The 20,198-nt window shown below is 38.7% G+C and overlaps 1 protein-coding gene across 1 annotated transcript in view; it reads left to right on the forward strand.

Moving 5' to 3' along the window:
* Positions 1–19,495, forward strand: part of RGS22 (regulator of G protein signaling 22) — a 971,253-nt gene extending 951,758 nt beyond the window's left edge. Inside the window, exon 27 of the mRNA XM_044065939.1 lies at positions 18,336–19,495. The gene's annotated coding sequence lies outside the window, so the exon portion shown is untranslated. The remainder of the gene's footprint in view (positions 1–18,335) is intronic.
* Positions 19,496–20,198: the final 703 nt, after the last annotated feature.

The raw sequence follows: 20,198 nt of genomic DNA on the forward strand, positions 1-20,198 counted from the left end.
AAACAAAACAGATCTGTTGATTGAACCTCCTGACACCTTGCATATAGGGTGGCTGCCCCCTCTGCCCTACCACCTCTCTCAAGTCATTGCTACTCTTACTTTCTTCGACAGTCATGTCAGACAATTGTGAGTCTTCTGTCACACAATCATCTAGCTCTTGGCTGGATGTCTTCATTTCCTGTTGCCTTCCTCCTGTCCATCCCAAATCATTGTCTGTGACCAAAGTACTATATCCTGCTGTCCTTTACCTTCTCTGCAGCTGGGGCTGCTGTGGCTTCTGCTTTGATGTCTTCATTTCTTCTTCTGCTCCATGGTGTGCATCCTACCTCCCATCTTGGGTGCTTCATCTCCATCTACAGCATCATCACCTGCACCGTCTTCACTTCTCAGGTTTCTCTCCCATACAGATGGCATTTTTCTGCAGCACCTCTGGTTCTAGTCTTGACCTGTTCTTTCAGAGTTCCTGTCTCGTCAAGCATCCCTCACAGATACTTGAAGCTGTTAAATTGTTCCACTGTTTCCCTTCTTAATTTTCAACTACTGATTTCTCCAGTGTTCATAGGTTCATAGGTAAGTACTAGGCTATTGGCCCTAGGGCCTATATAAGCATAACCAAATGGTATTCTGGCTTTTGCCACCCAAGAAAATTATTTTCCTGTACCCCTGTCAAGCAGAGCCACAGAAGTGATCCCTGAGGTGAATTTCCTATCTCCCATCCAATCATCAAGATTTTTCTTGAAGAGTGCTAATAAGGGGCTTTGTTTGATATAGATAGATAGTTTGTTCCAGAGTATGGGAAGTCTCTGGGACAGGAATCTATCCCTCCAGCATGTTCTGTTTATTGTGGTGACAAGGTTTAGGTCCCTAGAATGTGTAGCTCGGAGGGATTGGGATTTCTTTACGTGGAGCATGTCCAACAGCTCTGGGTTTGACATAGCTTTGTATGTCAGGCAGAGATCGCCTCTGAGTAGGCGATATGCGACAGAGTAAAGCTGGAGTTTTTTGAGACGGTCTGCGTAGGGCATCTGCTTGAGGCTGGTAATCCTCTTTGTGAGGTATTTCTGTGGCCTTTCCAGTTGTTGTAGATGTCTTGTGAGGTACATACCAAAAGGGGCATTGTACTCCATAATGGGTCTAATGATTGATGAGTAGAGGGGAACAATGACCTCTCTTTTCCTGGATGAGAAACCTTTTGTGATGAGGTGTGCCACGTAGAAGGATTTCCTGACTACTGTGGCAGTGTGATTATCAAAGGAGAGACTACTGTCCACCTGTGTCCCAAGGTCTCTTATCTTTCTCAAGATGTAGGAATGCCAGGTTGAACTCTTTCCTTACCTCAAGCTTTTTAGGCATCTGTCTCACTGCAAACATCCGGTCAGTTGTACTGCATCCTGTCCTAAATCTAAATTGGTCCTCTCCCATTTTACTTTCTGCTATTCTGCATGTTTGTTTATGAGTCACTTTCCAGCACTTTCATGCAGTGTTACAGGACTTTGATACCTCTTTTCTGCCCATAGTCGTGAATGTCCCTTTGTTTTTGTATATCAGAGCTAGGATGCTTATTTTCCCGTCTTCTGCTTACTGTTATGAGTGCCTGCTGGAGCAATTTCTCACCTAACTCACCCAACAGCTCAAGCATGTCTGCTATGGTTTTATCTGAGAGTGCTGCTTTCCCTTACTTTATTTTCCTTATTGCTGTTCTTCTTCTTCTAGGGTGGGTTCTTCCGCTTTCATCGTAGGCTGTGCATGGAATAGTACAGCTTCTGTAGGGTTTTCTTCATTCAGAAGCTGCTGAAAGTGCTCCTTCCATCTGCCTTTAAAGTCCCCTGGACTGGTGAGCAGATTGATGCTGGCATCCTTTCTGAATGGTGTCTGTCTTTATCTTTATGTCTTTGCCTTGCAACTTGATAAGAATTTCTTTGTCCCATTTGCTGAGTCAATTTTCAGAAGTCGTTAAGAGTTTCTCTGATACTTTGTTCTTTACCATTGCAACTGCTGTCTTGGCCTATTTATTTGGCTTTGTTTACTGTGAAAATCTGATTGGGCAAACCCCCCCCCCCCCAATCAGAGGCCTAGAGGGAAAAGCTCCACATTACATACTTTTGAATGACCTAGCAGTAAAAATATACTCAAATATTCAGGATTATATAAATTAACAGGTGATTACCATGTTACATATACTGCATCGGGTCTACCTGAAAACACCAACACGCAAAAACACCGACAACGAGATAACCGACACCACAAAACCGAAAGTTCAAACACACGAAACTTCACATGCCCGGCAAACCACAATCCCGACAATCAACAAAACAAATACCTTTTCCGTAAAACACACACAACACAAGCACACCAAAATCCTTACACACCTACACTAAACCTTACATACACAGCTATCTATGCACTAACCTTAACCCAAACCCTAACCCTAAGGTTCGTCACTATCGCACACTCACCTAACCCGCGCCCTAACCCTAACTCACTTAACCCGCCCCTAACCCTAAAGTTCGTCACTATTACACACTTACATACATGTCGGTGTTCTCAGCGTCAGGATTTTCAATCGTCGGTCATCTCCATTGTCAATCTTCCGGTGTTGCTTACCTCGTTGTCGGCGTTGTCAGCATTCGGTGTTTTCAGGTAGACCCACTGCATCGTATTTATTACATGTTAAGTACAGACACAAATATATACCAGCATGTAAAACTCCCACATGAATAGAACAGTCAGCCTTACTTTGCAGTGTATGTACATAGTCCCACTGTAATATTAGCACACAGACAGCAGATAAAGCATATGCATATCTTATCCCAAAACATGCATTTACTTGAGACCCAAAACCAGGAGGTTACTATAGAAAAACTGAGAATCTAGTGATATTGAGTAATGGGTTGCAACAAGGACAGTATTGTTATATTGATAGGTATGATTTCATTTATTAGCCAACCAGTATTTCGTCTTATTCTGGTCAGTCTTTTCTATCTCTCACTTCCTGTACTCCTCCTTTATTTTGATAACTTCTTCGACCTCTGCGTTCCACCACCATCTTTCCTTATGCACCTTATTTTCTTACCTGGCTGAGACACGTATATGTTCTATAGTCTTCACACATGCTGTTTTGAAAATGTTGCCATTCGTCTTCACCTCCACTTATTTCCTCTTCTTTCTGAGGTGCTGGAGACCTTAGTATTTCTTTGAACTATTGTGCTTTCACTCCATACATACATACATACATACAAATGTTTCAAGCACGGGCATTAAAGCCCTTCTAGCTTGCCAATTTGCCAAAATACTTGTTCCCATAATAAATGTCCAGGCCGTTCTTAAAAATATATAAACTAGTACTTCCTTTAATGTAATTTGGTAGTCTGTTCCAAGCATCAGCTACTCTGTCAGAGAACCAATTAGTACACTTCTCATTCCTATAGATTCTAGAATCTTCTACATAGGTTATCTGACGATTCTCTAGTACTTTTTGATAACCCCAAACATTCCCAAAGGTAGTTGTCCCTAAATGCCTTATATACCTGAATAAGATCTCCTCTTAAATATCTGTAAGAGACACTGTACAAGTTCAGATATTTTAGTATTTCATAATAACTTAGATTTTCACATCCATGGATGCCCTTAGTATATTTCCGTTGTACTTTTTCCAATTTATTCATGCTTGTTTTCCTATAGGGTTTCCATATTGTTATTCCATACTCAAGTTTGGGTCTAATTTAACTAACAAACAATGACTTCATTATGTTTGATTTCCTAGACTTTATAAATATTTTTATACAACCTATAGTTCTATAACTATCATTAGCCATTTGGTTGTTTTGATTAGAAAAACTCATAGCTGAATCTACCCATATATCCAGGTCCTTAAATGAGTCTACAGTTTCAATCACTGTGTGCTGTATTAAACATTCACCTTTCAGTTTATGTCTCCCAAATCTCATATGCTTAGTTTTTGATGTATTTATCAACATATTATTCTCCTGTGCCCAAATGGTCAATTTAGTCAAATTATTTTGCAGATATGCCTTATCCGTAGCACTTGTAATCAGTTTACTCAATTTCAGGTCATTAGCATATAGACTGTAGAACACCTCAGATGAAAAAGTAAGATCTGAAAGATACAATCTAAACAAGTAAGGGCCTAGTACAGAGCCCTGTGGGACACATTGACTGTAACCAAGGATTTCACCTGTCCAGTTGGTGTGTGATACTTGCCATGTCCTATTTGTAAGCCATGCAGTTATCCATCTTATCAACAGTACATCAATACCTAGTTGTACTAATTTATTGAGCAGTGTTCTGTGCATGACCCTGTCAAATGCTGAAGTTAAATCTATATAAATCACATCATAACACAATTTATCAATCATAGGCTGTTATTATATTGTTATAGAACATCATATTACAGGTGGTAATAGATCTATTTTCAACATATGCATGCTGATATATGGTTTCAAGTCCCAATCTATCCAGTTCTGACAATAATGTATCCAGTATTACCTTCTCCATTATTTTTCTACAACATGAAAATAGACTTAAGGGCCTATATGATTCTGGGTTTGTCCTACTCCCCTTTCCCTTAAAGACAGGTTTAATAAGTGCATGTCTCTAATCTTGAGGAATCTCCCCATATTATATGACCTAGGGAATAATAGATGTAATGGCAGTGTAAGTTCTTGCTTAAGTGTTCTCAAATCATTGGTACTTATTCCGTCTCCTCCCTGTGCTTTGTTTGGATCCAGTTTGCACAGTTCTTTTTCAATATAATCTAATTTGATTCCAGTATCTGGGGTTACCTGGATGCCACTAGAACAACTTACTACCCCTTTTGTGGAGCCAAACTGCTTTGCATAAGATTTTGTAAATATATCTATATTCTGTTGTGTCTGAGAATAAATTTTAGAATCTGCACAGTTTATCAATTTGTGTATCTTTACTCCTTCCACATCTTATGTATCTATAAAAAGGTTTCCTATTATGCTCAATATCTTTATATAACTTTTCTTCTAATTTTTCTTGATCTTGTCTAATATTATGCTTAATCTGTTTGTCCTGATCGTTTATTTCAGTTTTCAAAGTTGCAGTTTGACCTGTCTTCCATTTCTTATATTTTTTTTCTCTCAACTTAATCAGGTATCTTGTTCTTATGGAAATATACCCCCCTGATGTTACGTACCTAGATCCTGATGTTAAACATTTTTTTGACTTTTTGCACTCAAACAATTTCTCTTTCAAAACTTTCCACATTCCATCTGCAGTTTTTCCACTGAACACCTCACTCCAGTTAGTTTTATATAGCAACTTTTTTGCTTCCTTATAATCTGTAATTAACCTTCTGTGCATTGGCTTAGATTTCAGTTTGTCAGAATTATCTAGCAACAAATTAACCTTTATGACCCCATGATCACTGCACATCAATGGTGGTAAAACTTGACTTGAAGTTACAGTAATTTCTTTAGGAACACAAACAACATCTAGTATATTCCGTCCCCTGGTAGTTTTTTTTACAATCCGAAGCATTTGTTGTTCCTGAATATACTCTGTGAATAATTTCTTTACTAACGTTGTTGAATCAATATTATTCCAGTCTGTTTCTGGTAAATTTTATGTTCCAGGGTTGTCTTTATTGTCACAGTTACACAGTCTATAGTATTGGTATTATCATTGAACATGTAATAATCACAAGTCTCGTAGCTATCTTTAATACCTATCATAACACCTCCACCTGATTTTTTGTTAGAATGTCTGTTGTAGTAAAAACATTTATACCCTGACAAAACTGGTTTCCAGTCATTGTTCTTTAACCATGTTTCACAAACTATAACAACATCAATCTTGTGGGAACGTAGCAACTTTTCTAATAAAAACACTTTATTATTAATGCTCCTAGCATTAACAACCATCAGAGATGCATCAAATCTTGCTATCTATGAACTGTTACATTTTTGACTTGGCAAAAATCGTGGCTAGTGTTTGTAAAATATTGCAAAATATCTGCTGCAAAAATTCTCTTCCATGATCTACACAAATGCACACCATCTTGTCTGAACACATGTGTGCCCAGAAGAAGGCTTGGATGCTCTATACATTTCCATTTTTAAAACAGGACTAATCTCGCTGGAGGTCCTCATCCCGCCCCCACCTGAAACAAAAAAGACCACAGTGAAAAACTTCTCAAAAGCCAATTTCACACTTCTAAAAACTAGTGTGGTCTCCTTTAAGGCTCCTGAGCCAGTGGTAAACATTACTCAAACCGCTGAATCACTTACAAATGCCTTCTACCAGCACCTACAGGACTGCATGGATCAGGCAATCCCAAACAAAACTAAGACTCTCTGTACCAAAGGCAAGCGTCCAGTCTGGTGGACCCCAGCCATAAACAAGCTCTACAACAAAAGGAGGAAGCTACTACAAGATAGAGCAAAATCCTTGAAAGGTAAGACACCTTTGATCATTATAAGTAAAAACTAAGAGCTCTCATAAAATCATCCAAGGCAAATTTTGAGAGAAAAATCGCCAAGGACTCTAAAGACAATCATAAGGCCTTCTTTAGCTATGTTAGAAACCTAGGAGGAAACTCCCAGATATGCTCAGAATTAGTTCAAAATGATGTGAAAATTACTGAACCTACACACATTGCTAACATACTGGCTGACAGGTTCAGTGCAAACTTCTCCCCTCCCCAAAGGAGAGATATCTATTCCAGAGGATTGTAGCCCCCAAACATCTCCAACGCCCAGGTGAGAACTGCCCTCACTAAGGCAAAAACACAGCATCCATGGGACCGGATGGTGTCCCGGCTGTGTGCTTCATGAACTCAACGAGGAATTAAACCCACAGTTAGGACAGCTGTTTAATCTTAGCCTCACCTCAGGATACGCACCAAGGAGTGGCGCACGGCGACTGTGGTCCCACTTCATAAGGGCGGTGCCTCCACAGACCCTGGAAATTACCGCCCCATTAGCTTGACAAGCCTTATCTGCAAAGCCATGGAGAGGATCATAATGGAACTCATAAATAAAGACATAGGGAACTTGCAGACTTTGGATCCAACCCAGTTTGGCTTTGTCAAAGGCAGATCCTGCCTCTTAAACTTGGTTGACTTTTTCGAGACAGTCACCAAGGCCATTGATGAGGAAAGGCAGTCCATACAGCCTACCTCGACCTGGCAAAGGCCTTCGACACAATACCCCACTCAGGTATCATCGAAAAACTCATCAGCTTGAATGTAAACCCATACATCACAAGATGGGTTGCAAACTGGCTAAGCGACAGAACCCACAGGGTCAGAGTTGCTGGAGCCATGTCAGACTCAAAGCCTGTCACAAGTGGTGTCCCACAGGGCTCAGTCCTGGGTCCACTCTTGTTCGGCATCTACTTTTCTGAAGTACAAGCAAACACAGGAGGGTTATGGCTGACAAAGTTTGCAGATGACTGCAAACTGGGCCATAGGCGAAAACACATCTGACACAGATATCGTCCAGAAGGGCCTCACACAAACGGATAAGTGGTGCCAGAGCCATGGCCTGAAGCTAAACGCCAAAAATGCATAGTCATACCCTTCGGGAAAAACAAGGTTACCCCTAGCTACCATATAGGTGACAATCCACTGAGCACAGAAAAGTCATCAGGGATCTGGGGACCCAAGTTGACAGTAGTCTTTCGTTTGACACTCATGTTGCTAAAGTAGTTAGGAAAACCTTCTATATCGCCCACCTGATCATGAAGGGATTCACATCTAGATCAAGGGAGGTCATCGTCCCCTGTACTCATCACTCATTAGACCTATGATTGAGTACAATGCCCCGTTCGAATGTATCTGACCAGACACCTGATGCAGCTTGAAAGGCCCCAAAAGTTCCTCACCAAAAGGATAAAGGGTCTCAAAATATGTCTTATGCTGCCCGACTGAAAGAACTCCAGCTTTATTCAGTCTCATACCGCTTGCTCAGAGGTGACCTGTGCCTGACATATAAGGCCATGTCAAACCCAGATTTGATGAATATGCTTCACCTCAAAAATCTAGATCCCTCAGAACCACAAGGGCGGAGACTTAAACCTTGACACGGTTATAAATAGAACGTGCTGGAGGGACAGATTCATCACCCAGAGACTCCCTATGCTGTGGAACAAAATCCCGGTACATGTGAGGCAGAGCACCTCGCTGGCCTTGTTCAAGAGGAATCTTGACCAATGGATGGGAGATCGCAGATATACCCCAGGGATTACTTCAGTGTCACTGCTTGACAGAGGCACAGAAAAATGATAGGCATAGTTTTTATTCAAACTAAAGGGGTGGCGAAAGCCACATAACTATGGGCTAGGCTTATAAATGCCCTTGGGCAGATAGCCTAGTATGAACCTATGAACCTATGAACCTATGAAGGACATTTTTTCCATGTAGGTGTTTGTCCAAAAAATCTTTTCATTCACAGTGACCTGACTATCCTTTCTATAGGTGATTTGTGAAAAATATGTCCGAACACCAGTACAAGCTATACTATCTAGGAGGGCTGTCAGTTCCCGACTAACAGAGAATCTTGTTGGTGACATCATTTGTACCAGCATGAATAAAAACAGATCCATACTTCCTTACATTAAGGCATTCCAAGGCTTGTTTCACATCTTCTATTTTTGCTCCTGGCAAGCATAACACTACTCGATGTTCTTTATCATCTCTGCAAATATAAGTATCAGTTCATCTAATAACCGAATCTCCGATTACAAGATTATCTTTGCTGACCATCTCTGAAGAATCTTCAGCTTCTAGTACAGTCATTTCAGCTCTATCAATTGTTACAAAGGATATATCTTCATCACTATTAGTCTTATTAATTCCACTGTTTCCATTGCATATTAAATTCTCATCCAGCTGGCACTGTAAATCCACAGCTTGAGCCATATAGTCAACATCTGTCTTTCTCTTCTTTTTTCTTACAGTAATGTTCTTCAATCCTTCCACGTTCAGTTTTGATTTCTTCCTTTTCACCTGCCCCTTGCCTCTTTTTTCTACCTTTTCCATTGGAAAGGTGATGCCTTTTTCTGTAGACTGAGGGTTTTCTGATAGATATCTTCATTCCCTGTCACCAGTGTGTTACATAACAAAGCAGAATCCTTTTTACTACGTATTCTCTTTCCTTTACAGTCATTAGTCAGTTTCTTTTTCTTCCTTGTTATTTGTTGAGAACTTCTTCCTTTCTTTCTTTTTTGTTTCCTTCTAAACAAACTGGATCCTCAGATTGCTGAGTACTTGCATTCACAATTCCATAGTTCTCAGGGGCCTCATCATCTTTCATAGGAGTTGAATGTTCTTTGCAGAAAATAGATGCATTATTTCCTAAATCTGTTCTATTTGTTCTATGCCTAACATTATTTAGTTCATCAGTCTAGTCATTAATATATTATACAACAGTTCTCCAAGCCATGCCAATTGCACATGTGCAATCATCATCATTAAGTTGAGATTTGCTTCTAACAATGGTAAGCAAGTCATCCAACGTTTGACACGAGGAACAAAGATGACCAGTGTTATCAGATGTTACCTTTAAATATGCATAGCATTTATTACACTTTACAAGATACTTGTGCATTAGCAAATCGTTAATTACATACTCATTTAAGGAATCCATATTCAGCTTTAATTTAATAAAATATTGCAAAGGAAAAAAATTACACAAAGTAGCAAAGAATTCAAAGGAATTGAAATCAACTTCTATGACAAAAATGATACCAGCAATATACAACTAAATAATAAAATACAATAAAGTTGTTCTGATCATACAAGTTCTACCAGCCAGCCAGAAGTTATAATTTCTTTACGTCTCACGCAAAGGCGTGCAGTAGCTTCTGCTCACTATAGCTCGCAGTCGCACCTCCTTTTAACAGTAAAAATAAATAAAACTTCTCTTACCGGTCAACTCCACAACAAATCACAAACCAAGACAGGATTGTTTTGATATGCTCAGAATTTTCCTCTCTGCAGTCCATGTAAATTTATAGCTGTCTAAACCCCTTGTGGTGGCTAGAGCTTGCCTGTCCAAAACCAATCCCTTTCTCACAACTAAAAGTGAAACTAAAGGTAAAACAACAACATATAAATCAAAGTAAAGCTTGTTAATAAGCAGTCTCTTCCTACCTAAAAACAGTTAAAAATAGTGATAACAAATGCAATATAAATTCAAATAATACTTCTCTTACCAGTCAACTCCACAACAAATCATAAACCAAGACAGGATTGTTTTGATATGCTCAGTCGATGTCCACACCTACAGCTTGGCCTTTGTTGACTTTAGAGCATTCTCTGATCACTGCTGGCAGCTGACTGTAGCCACCAGTTGTTTATGCTGGGTGCTGACTTTGCAGTCTCTGACTTTACCCTAGTGCCCTTTCCTTACTAGGAGAAAGTCTACGTGAATTGCATGTTAACCAGTCGTGTTTGTGATCTTATGACTGTCTGTCTCATATGTGAACTATGTACTGGCCACCATCAAGCCTTTTGCTAGACAGAAGTGTAGAATGGTCTTTCCTTCTTTATTGTTGTCCCACCCACATGGACCCAGGCAGTCCTCATATTCTGTTCTGTCCGTCTGAATAGAATTCAGGTGTTCAATCAGCACCAACTCTTTTTATACCACTTTATCAAGTAGTTCCTGCTCGCGGTGGTGGTGCTGCGGTAGCATTGTCGCCTCACAGTAAGACACTGTCCGGTTCGATTCTTAGCTAGAGCATCTTCTGCGTGGAGACATGCATGAATGGGCGTACCTTCGTTGAAGGTTGTGCGTCAGGGCTGGTACCTTGGCACGTAAAAATCAACTACCAATCATTAGCGGACCGGAGTTCCGCTGTGGTGACCCCAAACCGGGAAAAGTCGAAAAAAACAACAATCTAGTAGGTCCTGCAACTGCTGCCTGAATGCACTCTTGTCCTCATAATCACAACCCTGCTGTGGGGCATTTACACTTCAGAGTGATTGCCTTGAGCGTGTTATACAGACACATAATTTACAGTGCAAAAACTGTTGAACTAAAACAAGAAGTAGTTATTTTCCTTCAAAGAAAATTAGCAGAAAACTACAAACTTTGGATCCAGAAATATATATTTTTTCGTTATTGTGAGCAGATTAGCTAAGAGACCTTAAAGGGTGCAGTGTGCTACATTCATGTGTCACTGCGAAAGAAACCTTAAAGATTAAAGAAGCCTTAAAGACGTATAACTTTTACTTTTCTTGAAGAGAAGATAACATGAAAACATTAAGAATTCCAGTAATTACCATGTGCCCAGAAAGAACTTGTTGTTTGCCATTTGTTCTTAGCAAGGATATGTGATCTTACAGAGACCATAGAGGCCTATAATATTAGCTGAAGAAGAGAACCAAAGGCTGTGGATTTGTTAAGTTGCATGAATCATTAATAAGAGAATAGCTTGTGATGCGGTATAAGAAATCATGAAACAAGTGGCAGGCTAGAAAGTGAGACTGACCTGATGTTAGCTGTAAATGTGTGCAGAGCTAGTGAAATTACTTGTACAGAGTTAAATGTAACTGAGGAAATGAATGTGTTTAATATAAAATACTTGCCAGATACATAGGCTAAAATGATAAGTGAGAATACATTGCAACACTAATATGAAAAAGAGAACCATGCGATAATGTACTGTTGGAGACCAGGGAAATGCCTGTGCAATTATGTAAAATATATAAAATGCAATACTGTAACATAAAATAAATTGAAATTTAAGCCTAATATACTAGGTGTGGCAGTAAGCATAAAAGGAAGGCATGTTTTGCTTTAAGTAGATATAGTATCTTTGCAGAAAATTATATAAAGCTGTGCATCTGGAAAAGAGGTATATTCATAACAATTTTGCATGTTGGATAGAAAAATTAAAATAAGCTGTTAGTACATACTACTGAAGTGAAAAAAAGAAACTGTGAAGTCAGAAAATGTAGTAAAGTTACAGAGGCAATGAGACAGAAATGAAAGTCACACTGGTGGAAACATTCTGAGAATTAATAAGCAAATGTTTAACCTAGACACTGGTGCAGTGCATAATATTTTTGTCTGAAGATACTTTTGAAACATTAAAGGAACTAAACAGAGAACACTTTTTACATTTTCAACATATTTTAGCTATTGGATGGCACTAATGGGTAAAAAACTCACATGGATATAAAAATAAGTGCAAGATTATTTTTCAAACTGTAGCATTTAAAGAAGTAAACTCATATGTTGGACTCTTTGGGTTGTGAACAAATAGGAATGTTAAAACAAATTCACAGTGTAAAAGAAAAGATTGGATTTATCAGTCACTCAGCACAAGATACATTGTGAATACTGTGCAAAGCTGTCACAGTGATAATATAGCAATAACACACGCCTGGGTGTGGGTAATGCGGGATTTACCCACGGTTGGCGTGGTTTGGTCCCGAAACAAAGACAACCGTGGGTAAATCCCACATTACCCACACCCAGAAGTGGGTTATTGCTATTATACTATGACATTATTTAAGAAAAGAAATAATTACTTTTCTTAAATAATGGCATTGTATAATGCCTCTTTGCTGCCCTTCTGCAGCTGGCTGGTATCCGTGGCAGTTCTGATGTACTGCGCATGCCTACGCAGTACATCAGAGCTGTGGCCAAAAGCAACGGAGAAAGCAAGATCTCTGTTGCTTTTTACTGTTTCGCTATGTTAAATGGGTTTAACATAGCAAGACAGCTTTAAAATAAGCAAAGGAGATCTCCATTGCTTATTTTAAAGCTGTCTCGCTATGTTAAACCCATTTAACATAGTGAGACAGGTTTAAAAAAAAAGCAACGGAGAAAGCAAGATCTCCGTTGCTTTTCACACACTGTGTCGCTATGTTAAAGGAGTTTAACATAGCGAGACAGCTTTAAAAAAAGCAACGGAGATCTCCGTTGCTTTTTTTAAACCTGTGTCGCTATGTTAAACTCTTTTAACATAGCGAGGTAGTGTTTTAAAAGAGACTTATACTAATGGAAAAAGTCCGAGTGACCGGACCTTTTTCCATTAGTATAAGTCGATTTACAACGTGCACGCTGGCCAATCAGCATGCACGTTTTGGAATATTAATGGGGGGGTCATGGTATAATCTACAATAACTATGCTGATTTGTTTGCAGCCTTAGGAAGATTGTCAAGAGAATATAACATGCAAATAAAAACAAGGTGTGCTCCAAGAACAGTACCAATAATGCCCTGTTCTTTGGCATGGAGGGATGGATCCCTGAGTGCAGTGCAGGCAACCTGGGTTTGATTAATGGCCCTGGTACTAGAGGAGCTAGGCATGGAGGGAGAGGAATGAATGGCATGGCCCACTTACATCTCTGCAGGGGGTGATTGCATGTGTTTAGAGATATTTGTGGAAGTGTGATTTTCTTAGCACGGAGAAAGAAATCCATTTCCATGCTTTGGGGAGGGGGATGCTTACTAGCAGCATCCTTTGTGGAAGTGGGGGACAGCAAGCACAGGCATCCCATTTTATGACCCTGTTTGGCTGGGCACGTGCATGAGGTAATAGGGCTACATTGAAAAATACCTTGAGCCACCACTCATGCTGCCTGGATGATGTCTCTTCCTTGTTGGCTGTTGCCCAGTGAAGGGAGCAGGTGGGCTTGTAGAAAAGAAAAGCTATGAACAAAAGTGTCATGAGAAAAAAAATGGTATTTATTGGAGGTCAGGACTATTTGGTAATCTGGTAAATCTTTAATTTCATGCAGGGAGAAAAAACTAATTTTCTCAAAGTAAATTAAAACAAAAAGATAAAATTATACTGTAAGATTACTTCATGTTTTAATGATTTTTTTTTAATTTAACGAGTTTAAAGGATCAATATGTTGATTTTAATTCTTGATTTTCCTCTTTACTAGCACTAGATTAAGTTTACCGGGCAATAAGTACAACATAACCATCAGTTTTAATGGATGGAATTGATAAAAAGTTTTTTTGTTTTTTTTTTTGAAATTGCTGTTGATTACTTGGTATGGTCTTTTCTAAACTTGTTTATTTCCTCCATCTTTGTGTAAATTCCCTGGAGATTGGGAATGTATTGTGCTTGTGTCAATACATAAAAGATGACAAAAGGAACTACAGGCTAGTAGCTCTTCTCACACTAATTTCAAAAAAATCTTTGAAGTTTCTAATTTCACAGTTAATTTTTTTATGTGAAAGCAAAATAAATTTGGGTCATTTTAATGTGGGTTTCAAACTATTCACTCAGTTACAGCTGCAGAATATGTAAACTTCTTGTTATATCTTGTGATAATGTAGAATTCAGTAGCAGATTGTTTGTGGATTTATCCCAGGCTTTTGACATAGTAAGTCATGCTAACATTAATTGTTGTCTTTCCAAACCTGGTATAGTACTAGGTGCCAATAAATGGTTTCAGTTCTTTTTATCAAATAGGCTGGACTGCAAAAAGATAGCATAAAGGTTTAATCTGTCTCATCAATGAGGTCCCTCAAAGATCCTTAGTTATCCATTTATTTTTTATTATCTAGAGCATAGTAAAGAATTTGTAGTTTATTTCTACAGTTCTTGTCTACAGTGATGGCATATTTCAGAAGGATTTTGACAGCTAATAGTCCTTGGTTATTGAATATCATCTCAAAATTAATATTAATAATATTACCAGTGCTCTGGCATATAGGGATGCAGCCCTGACCACAGCCCAGGTGACCTGAGTTTGAACAGAGGCTTGAGCATCTGTAGCTGCTGGCAAAGGACAAAGGAAGTGAGCAGTTGTTGGCTTATTTATCTTCTGGGGAGGGAGGAGACTTTGGCTTACCACATGAATGACAACTATTGGGAGCTAGGCATAGCAAGCACAGACTGCAGAGTGCATTCACACTGCTATGTTGTGGGGGATTCTGCATGGGGAGGCAGGCCTCCTCAAATGACAGTCAATATCATAGTTCAAAAGAGCATCCAAGGGGAGGGATGTTGTGTTGGAGAGGGTAGGTCACTTCACAGGACTGGTGAGCTAGCCAACTACCTACCACCCAACTCTTGTCACAAGATGTATGGGCCAGTTATAATTCCCCAGCAGGAACAACTGTGCTATAGGGCTCTCGACTAGCCCAGAGATGACCAGCTCCTATCTCTATCTCCAAGGAACAAATGAACTGACTGGGTGAATGTATATGAGCCTTTGAGCAGATCCGGGGGGGGGGGGATACAAAATAAAATAAATATTAGTAAGAATAAGATAATGTTTTAAATTATCCCTCTATACATGTCACTTATCTTTGTCTTATTAATACTTAGAAGAAACATTGGATTTTTTTGAAATACTTTGATAAATTTTACAAATGTGCATTACTGTGTAACTTGTCTGCATGTAGTGAAGGATAGTTTGACATTTAAACAAGACTATTGTTATGAAATGTTCCTTTATTTTCCATTTTGGATAGTAATTTAGTATTTTATTCTGAATGTGGGAAACTTCTATACAAAAATAGTTTTGTTACATTCAGTTGTCAGATTCATGACCAGATGGTTGCATAGCACTCATTACTGTTTTGTGAATCTGCTAGTAGCTCCATTTGACAAGGTGAGACACATGGGGGTGAGTACTTGGTCTTGATGGAGACATGTTACATCCCTCCCCCGGAAGTTGTGTCACTGGCCGCAACACAACATATGTGCATGGCCAGAATGGAGCCACTGGGTAGTACCACCACAATCACTGAAGAGTTGGTCTGGCTGATACAGGGTGTGTGAGCTGACCTCCACAAGGGCATGTCCCACATGTGTGACTGTTTTAACAAACAGAGTAGCTTAAGGCAGTAGTGAATCACTGTTATTTCAAACTCCATTTCTTTTGTTATATATACTTATTTATTTTTGTTGTAGGAAGAATAATAATGTTCTCCATTCTCATCAGCCTGCTCAGCCTGGGAGTAGTGTCCTGTTAAATAACTTGCTCAGAGTCACACTGCAGGCAAATGGAAGCTGAGGCATATTCTTAATCTCTTAATTAGCCATTTTAACATCTTATCTTCAGGTCTCTAAAATAAAAGACCAAGAGGATTAGTGTTATGGTAATAAATTTTTTTTTTTTTTTTGCTGCATTCATCACATCACTGCTGTGAAATCAAACTCTCCTCTCACTCTCTCTAAGTACCTATGTCATGTATCACTTATTTGCCCCTTATTTGCCAGCTTCATTCCAGCTGTCATCTCTTGAGACTGTACTGTTCGCACCTCCATGCTTTGGGACTTGTCCTTGCTCTGGACTATTTCTTCACCTTTTACCAGTCTTTCATTCTTCTCATATGGCTGCTTAGTGGGAAATCAGGACTTTGCTGGTACTATGTTGCCTGTTAATATGTTGCATACCTGTGATTAGACCACCTTATTACTATTTTGCTGCACTACTAAATTTGCATCACTGCATTGATAATCCCTCTCAGCTGTCCCTCATTTTGACTCAACCTCCATAGCTTTTTCATATTACTCAGACTTCTCATTGGTTATGGCTTGGCCTCGTATAACTATTGGTACTCTTCCAGAGAAACAGCCCTTCATTTCTGTTCCCCTCCACATCACAGCAGACCCCTTTGGATAATTTAAGCAGGCCTTTACCTACTTGTTCCAGATTCCAGATAACTGTGCCAAGTGCATCTGGTATACTGACTGTGAGTAGTCCTTCCTCACTTTAGCTTGCTGGACCCATACAATCTGGTCTCTGTGTTCTTTGTCTAGTTCCAACAATCACTAATTCATGTCAAAATGTTGCACTGTAGCAATAACCTGCCTCAGCATCATTTCCTGTGGGTCTGTTCATACAATCCTGTGGTCTGTGTTGTTCTCCTAGATGCCCAAGCAGTTTGCCTAACTCTGCTTCCAGCAGCCCCTGGAGGTCACTGCCTCCCGTTAGTACTGGGAGTTCAAGAATCTGAACATTCTCACACAGTGACGTACTTTACAAATTTTCCACTCTCCACCTCGGTTACTTTTCAAATTGGGAACTGCTTTATTTTAAATTGTTCTTTTAGCACCACAACTGCTACAAATTTCTGCACCTCTTTCACATTGTTCATCTCCACCCTAAGCTTAATGACTTCTTTAGCCATCCTGTCAGGAATGTTTTTTTTGTTTTTTTTCAAATCATTCACGTTGTATATAAGTTATCTCAGCCTGCAGAGATTTTTTTTTTCAACCTGTCCGCTAGTAAACTCCTTGTTTAACAATAATACCATTTACCACTGTCTTCCAGCAACAGATACTGCTGGCTAGTACAAAAGTGATCTCTTGCTACTTTTTTTATTTTAATGGACCATCTTCAGGATGCAAAATAAAATGAAACAGCCATCATCTAGTTTGTGACCTACCAATGTCCTTTCCCTTCTCTGTTGCATTACATAAATGTTTTTGTGTATTTTACAATGCCTGCAAAATAAAGATGCAGTATTTATGATTCACTTGCTATATATTCAGAAAAATAAATGTGTGTTTCACATATTGCATTATTTAGAAAAAAAAAGAGTCCCAAAGCAAAAGCATATGGAACACAACCAGAGAACCCCTGGCAGAGTATTGAAACATCTGCATACAAATATTTGCAAACCTCCCTTATCAAAGCATCATGGGAGATATACAAATGTTCCCTAAAGAAATAAGTGTGTCAGCATACTGACTAATGAAAGCTCAGTGACGTATACATTTAATATTAACGTAAAGTCAACATTTGAGTAACTGTATTTTCAGCATGCTTCTAAGTCTGTAGGATATTCATACAGATTCAGCATACCACTTCACTTAGAAGAAATTTTGATTATTCTGTCCTGCATGCTGTCATCCATGATTACTTTATTTGTGTTGCATAATGGCTGTACTCCTGTCTGATACATTAATTACCGTTGTACAATACATGCAGCATTGTTCAGTAGTAAGAGTTTGCATATTTGTTTAGATTTTGTTAAATGGGTTGGATGCAGTAGACAGAAATGTTTGATTTCAAAAATGGCCTGGCAGCTCGGCCTAATAAAGTGACTTGCTCATAATCATTGAAGGCGCATTTTGAGGCTGTAGGAATAAAACAAGCATCAGTAGGTTATAACTTACTAATACATAATTTATTTAACTACTACCCATGTTTGCAGGCATGGTGCCTTGTTACACTGGTTGTGTACACACTCTAAAGCGGCTTTTCTTCTCAGTCAGATTTTCTCAAGTTTGTATGTGAAAATAAGTTCTGGTTGTATATGGTTTCTTCACTTATTTTCATCCATTTAATCACTGACTCAGTCAGTTCATCACAATTTAATTATATCTTTTTTTAATTTACTTTCTTTCTACAATTGCAGTTAGCAGTTTGGAAGACTCGAAGAAATGGCAGCAGACAGAAAAAGTCTAAGGAAGATTTTACATTTCTTTACAGAGGAAACACCACAGATAATGCCCCACACTTGTACCTGTGTTGTTGCAGCAAAATCATACAGTGGAATGTATTATAATGCTATAGAACATACTTTATGAAATTATGTACGTTCTGTTTATGTTGCAAGCCTGAATTTTCAAACCTGCTGGTGTTTGAAAGGAGTACATGCACATAAAAATCAAGCAAAATGACACTCAAAACAGGAGTACGTCTGTGGAATTGCCATTCATATAAATATTACTGCATGTTAATGCACAGAATTTTATATTAAAGTATTAGCCTTTGACCTCTGCTGAAATAGCAATGGGTTGTATTATAAAACTGGATTTGTTTTATTTTCTGTTAATGGTGAGATTCTAGGATATGCATTATAATTCCATGAAATTATTACATTAAGAATGAGCATTATTTCTGTCAATCATCTTTTAGTGGTATCTTTTACATTTATTTCATCTATTTACTATGTGAGTCCATTAGACAAAAATGCTTCAGGAAAGACCCGAGAACCATGTCAGGTTAAGCAACATGTTCAGAATCATAGTTTGCAAGTTGAAAGTTAGGAATCAAACCTAGTCTTACAGGGAGAAACATTTTGGAAACTCACACTGATGACCCTCTGTGTTAAACCTGTTATTTAAAGAAAAAACATCCTATATTTCTAAAGAATGCATCTAACATATGTAAACATTTTGATTTCTGAGTTACTTAAGTACGATGTGGTGAAATTCATCTTGATTATTTCTGGGTTTATGTATAAATGAAATGTATGGATTAAATATTAAACAGCAAACACGCAGTGATAAGATTTTTGCTTTACACAATTTTAACTCTTTGTAGGAAACCGTATAACATAGACCAAGATATAGTTCATCTAATTTGCATATCTGTGATTAGACCATCTTATTACCATTTTACAGCACTACTAAATTTGCATCACTACATTGATAATGTGTCTCATCCCTGATTTTGACTCAAATTTTAGCTGTGCCCCTCTTAATCCCTCCTAAAACTAATGACTTTTGGAGATGATAAACTGCACTTAATAAGTAATGACAGTAATTAGTTATAGTCTTAATTTCCTTCAGAAAATGTTTATTAAATCACATTCTCTTATTCTGTCACTGTCTCAAGTTAATAGTACTGATATTTTAAAGTGTTTCTGATTGTCCCTGATTATTTTTATTTTTGGATTTGTCCCTGATTTGATGAGAGATTCATTCATTCATAACTAACTTTTTTTTGGAAGTTGCAAAAAAGTTATGCTGTAACGTTAAGCAGCCATGGACACCGATTCTTGTGTGTTGAAATCTGCTATACCCAAGGTGCCCAGAAGAGGTCAGTGTACGTAACTTGTCAGATATATGTGCAGAAATCCTTTGAGTTCCATCACTGTGTGGATGTTCTCTGAAGGATAATGCATCAGATACACAGCACAGCTGTCGTGGTGGTGCTGCGGTAGCGTTGTCGCCTCACAGTGAGACGTCCTGTTCAATTCTCAGCTAGACCGTCTTCTGTGTGGAGACATGTGTGAATGGGCGTACCTTCATTGAAGTTGTGCGTCAGGGCCGGCAACTCGGCACGTAAAAATCTACTGCCAATCATTAGCAGACCAGAGTTCCGCTGTGGTGACCCCTAACCGGGAAAAGCCGAAAGACACAACAACAACACAGCACAGCTGCAGCAACTTTGGGTCACAAAAAATGATGGCTGACTTACCAAATTTCCCATTTTCTTATTTACCTGATTGCTGTTAAACATTTGCTTTTCAAAAGATTTATACTGAGCTGTT

This window comes from Protopterus annectens, chromosome 3.part0 (genome assembly GCF_019279795.1).
Source record: "Protopterus annectens isolate FY-2018-M chromosome 3.part0, PAN1.0, whole genome shotgun sequence".
Classification (NCBI taxonomy): Eukaryota; Metazoa; Chordata; order Ceratodontiformes; family Protopteridae; genus Protopterus; species Protopterus annectens.